Raw genomic sequence first — 10,012 nt, forward strand, 5'->3', positions numbered from 1 at the left:
ATTAGGATGTTACCGTCCGGCTAAATCTATATTTATGTGGTACTCTTTTTATTAAATAAAGAATAGTTGATATTATTAACTAAATCAGATAAATAATGAGGCAGCCAAGAATAAGTTTTCCAAGCATTATCATTACTCTTATTCTGTCTATCGTTGTTTCTCCATTATAGGTCCATATTATTCCCTTGAACTCTTCTATCCTGAACAACATTCCACCTTTGTAAATCCTGAATTATTTCCAACATTTTGAAGTTTTACTCGAGGGCTTAAAAAGTTAAGGGTTTGGGTCAGTGGGTCAGGTTAAAGGGCCACGTGAAGTTTTTTTTTTCTTTTCACGTTGGCAGCCACGTCCTTTTTTCCCCACATTGGCAGCTTGTTTAGAGGGCTGTTACGTGGTCCTAAAAAAAATAAATGGCAGGGGTAAATTTGCAGCCCAACTAATGCAGGGTAACAGTGGTCTATTATTGATTGTTTAAGGGTGTTTCTTTATTTTTAATTTTATGGTAAAATTAATTATTTCTATTTCTAATAGTAAAATATGACACACCAATTGTGACAAGGGAGTAATACTTGAATAAACCTTTGAGGGAATACAATAGTTTCTTATTTATGGCATCTTAACCAGGCTATTTTGGCCCTCTTTAGCAATTGGCCAATAGTTAAATCATAGAAATACCTCAATTTAAAAGTATCTCTTTTTTACTAGGTCGGTTCGAGTGGGTGCATCAGTTGCTCGAGACTCAGGTTTACACCTGGGCTAATTTACTGGACCAAGGACCTTGGACAACTTAACCCCTCCCTTACCCAGTCACCTCAGACCCAATCGATCTATTTTGGTTTTAACCAAGCTTTGACAAACTAGTGTTTAAAAGATAGTCACAAGGCGAGCCTCGGGATTAGACATAACAAAAAAATGCATAGAGGTGTGGTGTGTGTGGGGATGGGGGGTGGGGGGCGGCTAAAAGTGTAGAAAGGCGAACGCCTCGAAATTTGAGGTGTTTGTCTAAGCATAGGTGCGTTCCCTAATTGTGAGTCACAAATTAAGCGTAAGCTCAGAAAACTTGACAAAGTAAAATAATTATTTTCTAATTAAATCTCTAATTTAAATTTAATACTAAAATGTATGATTGGTAAATACGTAAATACTCAAATCAAAAGTAGTAGAAAACTTAAAAAGTCACACTTTCAAAGGTACTTTTTGGTGGCTGTCGACGGCGGCGCCACTCAAGAAGATTTTGGGTACACACTTTCTTCTTTCTAGTTTCCTTCTTTTCTTTTAGTTCTTTTCAAGTCACATAGTGACTAGGTTTTAAATTCTTTACTTTTTTTCCTCTCTTTTAAAATATAATATATGATAAACATGTGCGTAAATTAATCTATTGAGAAGGTAAACAAAAGAGGAAAATTGCTACTTATCCTAACTACACCAGCCAACAAAAAAGGTCTCTCAGTTGATCGGGGGTCATAAGGTCAAATCTTCATTGTATGTGGCTGAGGAATTTGCTATCATCCAGTCAAAAACGGGTCCGAGCATCTCACAATATGCATCCCTTCCACAACTGTGCAAGAAGGACATTGTTAAGTTTCAGTTTAAACACCAGAATCAAGCACAACACTAGAAGCAGCTTACCGAGATTAAATACCAAATCTCAACGGACCAGACCCTTTTTTTTAGCACCAAAAATCACTGCATACACCCTTACAATGTAGATCTCAGCTGGAAGAGGAGAGAAGATAATATCAACCAAGAGCCAAAGAACAAGTGTTAGATCAGAAAAGGATAAAACGAGCTTACTTTTGCAAGCTGGAAAAGGATTCAACTCAGCATGACCAAGGCACAATGTTTATCACCCAAAGGTGAATCAACACAAATTGAAGGTTCTTGAAGTCAAGCACGGTGAAGGATGCAGAAAACTAATAGGGAAGGAGTTGATCTTAGCTCATTTTAGAAATCCTACACACTATATATGTTCTTTAAGCTTTGGACCGGATCATCCATTGGGCCAGTTCGATTTTAGTGTTGTGGGATTGTTGTTTTGTGTTAGTTGGATGGGTTGGTTCATTCATTGTAGACTTTGATTTTGATTATGATTATTAAGAAAAGTATAAATTAAACCAAAAAAAGGAAAGGTGAGGGTTGATTAATTAGGTACTATTTTTTTATACAAACTTGTGTTTTTGAGGACATATAATAATTTTTTTCATAACTAGATATTTTATTTCAAAATGAATATCACAAGGCAAAATCTAGCTAGACTGATAACACAGTCTAATAATCAACATCCTCTATTTGATTAGACTATTAACAAGGATAACAGTTCAGATCATCTACCTTTGCTACTAGTTTAGACTTACAATGAGCTAAATAAACAACTTCTTGAATAACTAGCCTAATAATCCTTGTGCTGGCAGTGGTGATCTTCTGAAAATTTCTTATATTCCTCTCTTTCCATAAGTAGTAGATGCAGGCTGCTAGAGATGTCCTGAAAATGTTTGAACCCACAGACTTTCCCTTGATATACTTATGAATTCATTCCACTTCTTTATCCCATGTTAGTGCTCTTCTCTTGAATTGAGCCATGTTAGGATTGCATTACACACATGATTAGGGTAATCATATTTAAAAAAATAGGTGACTAGCAGTCTTAGACCTATTATCACATAATACACAATCCCGATCAACTAGAATACCCCACTTTGCAAGCATTCCTTTAGTATATAGCATGCTAAGTAAAGCAAGCTTGGAGATAAATATCCACTTAGGAACACCAGAGTTGTTACACACCAATCTAGTCCTTGTTACCTCTGGAAACACACTAAGTAATCTCCTATATATCTTATTGATGTGAAACTGTTCCATTGCATAAACTTTCTGCATAGTATAACCAGCTTTAAGACAATATTTAGAAGCCTTAAAAATCTTTTGAAAAATCTAAGATGCATGTTTAGGCATGACTTTCTCTACCTGCTCCTCCTTCACATAGTATGCATGAATCCACCTCGCCCATAACTTGTCCTTCTTGTTACATATATTCCAAAACAACTTGAATATTGCAGCCTTGTTCTATGTATATAGGTCAATTAGATTGAATCCTTTAGTAGGAAAAGGTCTTCACAACCTGTACCAAGCAATAAGAGCCTTCCTTGATATATCTTGTAATACTCCGATCGTTCCTTAAGCCTATATCTGTCTTTTGAGTGGATAGGGGTAGCTTCAGAATTGAGTGATGTTTATATTGTTTTTTATTTTTCTAATTTCTACTTTCTATAATATATAGCATTGAATAAGCTTTCCATCGATACCAATTTCATCAAAATCCGACATCGGACGAGGAAGTTATGACCATTTTACTGAGCATTGTCAGAATCGCCCAGGTTTGACGGTCAATTTGGTGGAACGTCAAGTCCTTGGTGGACCGTCATTTGTCTCGTCAAGCCAAGGCAGAACCCCTTTTTCTGGCCATCGTGCGACGGCCAAAATGGTGGGCCACCAAAAATTTGACGGACCGTCAAGAGGACCGTCACGTCGAGGCAGAATGTCCCAGTTTTGACACTTGAGTCACGGACAATCTGGTGGACCATCAGTTGCTCTGAAGGGCTATCAGTTCGACCATCACAGACCCCAATCAATAATTTTCAACTCTTTTTAAAAGGGCATTATGGTTATGTTTGCCCCCTTTTGGTCTTATATATATATATCCAAGTAGAGAAGAGCCATTCATTTTCTCTTCAATCTCTTCTAAGAAATATCTAGAGAACTAGGGTTTCTCTTTTCCAAATCCAAATCATCTCTAAGAAATTTAAGAATCTTCCATAGATTTCTCCAAGTTGTTCAAGAATTAAGTTTCCCAAGTCAAAGGCATCAAGAATCTTAGCCTAAAAGTGTGAGAAATAAGTTCCAATCAAGTCTTTTATTCTCAAATTTATAATCCAAGGTATGTGGGGCTTGAACAAGAATATCCTTTCATTCTTGTACCCAAAGATTTAATTTTTATTATTTGTTTCCATGAAATTGCAAAGTGGGTTTACATCCAAATTACTTTATTAATGATTTTATGAGATTTGAGTTGTTCAAGTTCGATATACATTATTATTTCATCATCTTATTTCTTAAATTGAGAACTTACGCCTTGAATTGTACGTTGCTACTATGAATTGATGATTTCTAAGTGATAAATGATAAGAGTCATGATTTTAAGATTTTCCATGAGAAGTTGATTATTGAATATATATATATCGATATTGAGCTTGAGAGTCAATAATGAGTCCTATGATGTATCCTTGAAGCTTTTGATATTTGAAATAATTTGATAAGCAAACGTACTTAATGTTGAGAAAGATTGTTTTGATTTTGAGTTGAGTTAGGAATCCACAGTTGTATATGATTTACAGATGAGATATAATTATGTTTTGGTCTCTATGATAGACCCATGAGTTGATATTGATTAAAGTGGATTTCCTAACGCGTTCTGAGATGAGTCTGGGAGAAGTATTTAGCACCAAGCGGGAAATGTGGTATTTCTCCAAAACTATGTGCCACCGTAGGATTGATATTGATAATTGTGGGCCAGAGGCTGAGTATGGGATTGTGATAATGAAATTGAGGTTGTACTCCCTGGCAAGAGTACGATGCTTCTGCCAATATAGGGTTCTCTCCTTAGGAGGGAAAAACGTTAAACTCCATGCGACTCACATGGTTTAGTTTATGTCGGTTATAAGGAACTCCCAAGTCCATAATGATCTAAGTTCCTTAAGTTACCAAGTCAGTCTAAGTCATGAGTCAAAGAGTTTGAGTTGAGTCCAATGATTTATGAGATTTATGAAGCATGTGTTATTGTTGATGATTTATGAAAATTATGTTTCATGAAATTCAAGCGAAGAGAGTTATTATTATTAGCATGCATGATTTTATTTTATATTTATGATATTATTTAAAAACGTTGCATACACCCCCACATACTTAGTACATTCCCAAGTACCGATTCCCATACTCTTCTGTGTTCCATATTTTCTTGTGATGTAGGTTTAGGTGCTCAGTATCAACAGTGACAGTGATCTTTGAGTACCTTCATCTACATTTCTGCAGTTGGTGAGTCCTCATGGTTTGAGGTCCTATGTCCCTGATTTTGCCTTATTAATAGTTGGTTGTTTCCTTTCAGTTTAGTACGATTTGGTTGGGGGATCTATCCCAATGGCTCCTCAGTCTTATGTAGTAGAGGCTTTGTCAGACTAGAGTACCAGTATGTGCAAAACTTTAGTAATTTGATTGTACAGGACAGTATCTCTTCATATTCCAGTATGTTCATGGCATGATTATTCTTTCTTACTCTAGCTTGATTTTCATCGTAGTGAGTTATGAAAATGATGACAAGCTTAGAGGGTTAGCTTGAGGCCACGTGTGACCTTAACCACCATATGACGTCTCGGGATAGGTTCTTGAGGCGTTACAAGCTTGGTATCAGAGCCTAAGGTTCAGAGAGTCCTAGGTAGTCTGACAAGCCGCGTTATGTAGAGTCTTGATCATGAGTGTATAGCGCACCACATCTATGAGCAAGTGGCTACGAGGCATTTTAGGAAAAGCTATTTGTTTTCAAAAGTCTATCGTGCCTATGACTGTTTCTCTCTGCTATTAATTCATGCTCTTTTATGACAGAAAATGCCTCTTTATTGAGCTCACAAAAACAACGAACAACCTCAACCCGTTGATTCTTTAGGTGAGATGGTGTACCGTGCTGATTTTTGGGCATCTTTTCAGGTGCTATCCCAGAAGGTTACCTCCAATGCTCAGGTCAATGTTCAGGCCGCAGTTCCACCTCCATAAGAAGGTAATTCAGTGGCAGTTCGGGTTCACGCTTTTATGCGGATGAATCCGCCAGAGTTTTATGGGTTAAGGGCAGGTGAGGACCCACAGATGTATCTTGATGAGGTAAAGAAGATCACCTAAATTATGCATGTAACAAAAGAAGAAAGTGTGGAGTTAGCTTCCTATCGCTTAAAAGATGTTGCTTATGATTGGGTGAAGATATGGAGGAAGAGTAGAGGGGAGGATGCCGCTCCCATGACTTGGCAGTTGTTTCAGGACATATTTTTAGACCGATTCTTCCCTCCTAAGCTGAGGGAAGGGAAGCTAGAAGAATTTATAAACTTGAGACAGGGCTCTATGACAGTTAAGGAGTATTTTCATAAGTTTAATCAATTATCTAAGTATGCTCCCGGTATGATGGCTGATTCTAGAATTAGTATGAGTAAGTTTTTGGCTGGTGTATCTGGTTATGTTGTGAAAGAGTGGAGGTCCTCTATGATTAATAGGGACATAGACCTTTCTAGACTAATGATATATGCTCAACAGATTGAAGCGGATAAGGTAAAAGAGAGAGAGAGTAAGAGGGAATAAGAGAGTTAGATTAGAGCAGCAGGGGTATGGTCAAGCTAGGGTTTTTGGAGAGAATCGCCCTCAGTCCCAGAACCGTTCACTTGTGACAGCGCCTTCATCGGCCAATACTCCCGTATTCAGAATCAGGCAGGAGCAGGGTAATAGGTCTACTATGTCCAGGTCCCAGGAGTATGAGTAACAAACCTCGTCCTCCCTCTTTTCCAAAGTAAAGTAGGGACCATCCTGATGAGTGCTTAGTCGATCGGAGGGGTAGTTTTGGTTGCGGTAAGTTGGGTCATAAATTCAGGGATTGCCCATATGCCAGACAGAAGAGTCGTGATGTTCGTCCCCAAAGTCAGGCTATTAGTGCTCTAGTCCCTTTAGTTCATCTTACTCCTACTCAGGGTGCCTCATTTATTACTGTAGGTGGTCAGCGCCAGAATCGCTTTTATGATATACCACCCTGCCAGGAGCAAAAAGGTTCATCAGATGCTGTTATTGGTACGCTTCATGTATTTCATTTCAATGTGCATGTATTGATGGACCCTGGGTCAAGTCTTTCTTATGTGACTTCGTTGGTGGCTGTGAATTTTGAAATCAGTGATGAAAGGATTCCTGAGCCTTTTCTAGTTTCTACACCAGTGGGTGAATCTATTATTGCTAAGCAAGTGTATAAGAAGTGTCCTATCGCTGTCCTTAATAGAATCATGTTTGCAGATTTGATTGAGCTAGATATAGTTGATTTTGACATTATTCTAGGTATGGATTGGATTAACTCTTGCTATGAATCTATAGACTATCGTACCCGTGTAGTCAAGTTTTAGTTTCCCAACGAGCTAGTTTTTGAGTGGTCTGGAAATTCTATAGCTCCCAAGAGTCATTTTATATCCTACCTTAAAGCCAGGAAATTGATATCCAAGGGTTGTGTCTATCATTTGTTTTGAGTTAAAGACACTAAGTCTGAGACTCTGACTATTCAGTCTATTAGCGTTGTCAATGAATTTCTTGATGTTTTCCTGGAAGATCTCCCAGGGGTACCTCCCAATAGAGAGATAGAATTTGGGATTGATCTTCTTCCTGATACACAACCTATTTCTATTTCTCTATATCGTATGCCCCCCGCAAAACTTAAGGGGTTGACAAAACAACTCAAAGATATTTTAGATAAGGGTTTCATAAGGCCCAGAGTGTCTCCTTGGGGCACACCCATTCTATTCGTGCGAAAGAAAGATGGTTCATTCCGTATGTGCATCGACTATCGTCAGCTCAACAAGGTCACAGTTAAGAACAAGTACCCTCTTCCTAGGATTGATGACCTATTTGATCAGCTACAAGGTGCCAGTTATTTCTCAAAAATAGATTTGAGATCCGACTATCACCAACTTAAAGTTAGAGAGTGTCATATTCCAAAGATAGCTTTCCGTACCTATTTTGGTCATTTTGAATTCCTGGTCATGTCCTTCGGGCTAACAAATGCCCCAGCAACTTTTATAGACCTTATGAATCAGGTGTTCAGACAGTACCTGGATATGTTTGTTATTACATTCATAGATGATATTCTTGTGTACTCCCAAAATAAAAACGACCATGCAGATCATCTTCGAATTGTCTTGCAAACCTTTAGAGATCATCAGTTGTTCACCAAATTTAGCAAGTGTGAATTTTGGCTAAGGTCAGTTGCTTTTCTGGGTCATATTATTTCTTCTGAAGGTATTTGAGTTGATCCTTAAAAGGTAGAAGTTGAGAAAAATTAGCCTAGACCTATTTCTCTGTCTGATATTAGGAATTTCTTGGGCCTAGCTGGCTACTCCTGTCATTTTGTGGAAGGTTTCTTTTCCATTACTTCTCCTTTGACCCAGTTAATCCAAAAGAAAGTTAAATTCCAGTGGTCAGATTCTTTCGAGAAGAGTTTTCAGGATTTGAAGACTCGACTTACTTCATCCCCTGTGATAACCCTGCCTAATGGTGTAGATGATTTTGTGGTGTATTTTTATGCTTCGAGAGTTGGTTTAGGGTGCGTGTTAATGCAGAAAGGTAAGGTTATAGCCTATGCCTCCTGATAGTTGAAACCTCATGAGAAGAATTATCCGACCTATGATCTTGAATTTGCTGCTGTGGGTTTTACCTTAAAATCTGGAGACACTACTTGTACAGTGTTCATGTTGATGTCTTTACGAATCAGAAGAGTTTGCAGTATGTGTTTACTCAGAGATATTTGAATCTTCGACAGAGGTGATGGTTGGAATTGCTAAAGGACTATGATATGAATGTGATGTATCACCCGGACAAGGCCAATGTAGTGGAAGATGCCCTTAGCAGATCGTCCATAGATAGTGTAATGCATATAGAAGAAGATAAGAAAGTGTTGGCCCGCGAAGTGCATCGTTTGTCTAGGTTAGGTGTTAGATTGCTTGACTTAGCTGAGGGTAATGTTTGGGTTCAAAGTATTTCTGAATCTTTCCTAGTTTCAGAAGTGAAGGAGAGGTAGGATATGGATTCTCGTTTGGTTGAACTAAAAGGGTCCGTCAAAGACCAAAAGGTGGAGGTTTTCTCCCAAGGGGGAGATGGTGTATTGAGATTTCAGAATAGATTATGTGTGCCTGATGTTGATGATTTGAGGGAGAGAATTATGGTTGAAACGCATGGCGCGAGATACTCTATTCATCTCGGTGCTACGAAGATGTACCATGATGATCTAAGTTCCTTGAGATACCAAGTCAGTCTAAGTCATGAGTCAAAGAGTTTGAGTTGAGTCCAATGATTTATGAGATTTATGAAGCATGTGTTATCATTGATGATATATGGAAATTATGTTTCAGAGAATTCAAGCAAAGAGAGACATTATTATCAGCATGCATGATTTTATTTTATATTTATGATATTATTTAAAAATGTTGCATACACCCCCACATACTCAGTACATTCCCAAGTACTGATTCCCATACTCTTCTGTGTTCTATATTTCCTCGTGATGTAGGTTCAGGTGCTCAGTCTTAGCAGCAACAGTGATTTTCAAGTACCTTCATCTATATTTCTGCAGTTGGTGAGTCCTCATGGTTCAAGGCCTATGTCCCTAATTTTGTCTTATTAATAGATGGTTGTTGCCTTTCAGTTCAGTACGAGTTAGTTGGGGGATCTGTCCCAATGGCTCCTCAGTCTTATATAGTAGAGGCTTTGTTAGACTAGAGTACCAGTATGTGCAGAACTTTAGTATTTTAATTGTACAGTACAGTATCTTTTCATATTCCAGTATGTTCATGGCATGATTATTCTTTCTTACTCTAGCTTGATTTTCATCATAGTGAGTTTTGAAAATGATGACAGGCTTAGAGGGTTATCTTGAGGACACGCGTGACCTTAAGCACCATGTGACATCCCGTGATAGGTTCTTGGGGCGTTTTATATCTACACTACCAATCCAAAGGAATCTCTTGCATAAATCCTCTAGAGCCTTAATAACACTTTTAGGAAGTCCAAATACGTGAGCCCAAAAGGTTTTTGTGGAGAACAACATACTTTTAATTAGTTGTAACCTTTCAAAGTATGATATGTACTTTGTGGTCCATGAAGTAATTCTATACATAATTTTCTCCACCAGAGGTTAACATTGAGCTATTTAGATATCTTTAGTACTTAGGG

This window comes from Capsicum annuum, chromosome 1, assembly GCF_002878395.1.
Source record: "Capsicum annuum cultivar UCD-10X-F1 chromosome 1, UCD10Xv1.1, whole genome shotgun sequence".
Classification (NCBI taxonomy): domain Eukaryota; kingdom Viridiplantae; phylum Streptophyta; class Magnoliopsida; order Solanales; family Solanaceae; genus Capsicum; species Capsicum annuum.